Here is a 1,828-nt window from a genome sequence, read left to right on the forward strand (position 1 = left end):
AAATATATCATTTTCACTCGGAGTGGGAGGATGATTATTTTTGTATCTATTCCAATTCAAAGTCCATCTGTCTCATCTGCAATGCGAGCATGGCTTTATCGAAGAATGGTAATTTAGGAGCGGCATTTCAAAACAGTGCACAAACGCTACGAGACGGAATTCCCTCCTAATTCGAGATGGGTCTGGCAAGGAGGCGGATCGTATAGGGGCGGATCGTATAGGGGCGGATCGTATAGGGGCGGATCGTATAGGGGCGGATCCTAACTTTTTTTATCCAATAGAATAATGACACTCAGCAGAAATACATACTGTAGGTGGCAGTAATGCAATTTAAGGGATTCCAGCTGCTTTTATAAATCCTCACAGAATAAGTCATTCGTTCTTTCACGATGGCCGAACAACAAGTTGAAACAGCGGTAATAGTATTTTCCAGAGATGCATGTTTATATTTATTGTAATGTCATTTTTCTTAACACACAATTGTCTCGTTATCAAAGTACAACATCGACTGTCCAACCTCGTTAAGCGTTAATAAAGTAAATAATAGTTGTATGTGGTAAAAAAAATGGTGGTATTAAATGCTAACTTAGCATGATGCTATAAACACGTTGGCCTATAGTCCCGTTTGCAACCAGGCCTACTCTACTGTTGTAATAACGTTAAGCTTAGATAGGTCAATAGATTATCAGGCTCGGTAACAATACTGATTTTTGTTACCAAAGCTGATCATCTAATTGACCTAAGGTTAGCGTATATGCTGTGATGCTAACCAGCACTTAGCATTATGCTAGTGTACTGTTGTGTACTGTTGTATTATCTTGGAAATATAAGTAGGCCTGCCCTACATACTGTAACTTAATCAAATAATATGGTATGGATTCGGATAGACAACATGGCTAGCTTGGTTGGTTGAATTGAGTAATAAGATGTGCGGTACTGATTAAGGTTGTAACTGTAACAGTTTGTAACTACTAGTTGTAATGAACCAGACGAAAGACGGACGCATCCTTTCAGTAAATGTCGGCTGCTAATCAATATGTAAAAATAACACTTCGGATGTGTCTTCTATAATTATGTAACATTAGTTATGGCATCATCAGAAATGTGGTAAAGTAATATGATTAGAGAAGAGTCACTGGTCATCTAACACATGCTTAATAGCTCACCTAACACTATCAAAGACAGGTTAAAGAATGTAACATAATAAAAACTTCCTAATATCGATAAGCAAAAGCACTAGTTATATTATACAAATTATGTGACCCCTTGAGCTGCATAAACTAATAAGCAATCCAATTAAAATATAAATATCAAAGCTCATTCAAAAAGTTACGCTTTCATTTAGACTCCCACATTTGCATCTCTATGCTACAGGTAAAGTCACTCACTTATAGAACCACAATAAGTTATAGGTGACATGACTGCTTGTCTGGCTTGAAGAAAGGCCAGCGCAAAGGTTTTTTTTGGGTGGCAGCTGTAGGCTTCTGGCTTAAATAAAAAATAACCTGAACCTACGTTTTAGACAATTGAGTCCTTCTTTTATTTTCTCATCAGGTGTGGTGACCTGGAAGAAGTACTCTGTGGAGTACACCAAGACCTACAGGATCCCGTTCCAGATCTCCAGCTGCATACAGTGCCGCAACCTGTACAAGGACTCGGAAGGCTACAGGGGACATGGCCGCAGAGGACAACTCTCTGGGATGTACTCGGAAGATGAGCTGGCAGGATTCTGCAGCATTGACTGTTTCTATGATGCTGGAGGCACCTTCCAAGAAAATGGCTGATGGGGTTAATAATAATTAGAACAGCCAATAAAATGTTTGTTTAA

The 1,828-nt window shown here is 38.9% G+C and overlaps 1 long non-coding RNA gene across 1 annotated transcript; it reads left to right on the top strand.

Moving 5' to 3' along the window:
• The first annotated feature begins 324 nt into the window (after window positions 1-324).
• LOC117550800 lies at window positions 325-1,828 on the top strand. The gene is made up of 2 exons (XR_004569704.1): window positions 325-416; window positions 1,555-1,828. It is a non-coding gene; the product is annotated as an uncharacterized LOC117550800 (long non-coding RNA).

Source organism: Gymnodraco acuticeps, unplaced genomic scaffold, assembly GCF_902827175.1.
Source record: "Gymnodraco acuticeps unplaced genomic scaffold, fGymAcu1.1, whole genome shotgun sequence".
In the NCBI taxonomy this organism is placed as follows: domain Eukaryota; kingdom Metazoa; phylum Chordata; class Actinopteri; order Perciformes; family Bathydraconidae; genus Gymnodraco; species Gymnodraco acuticeps.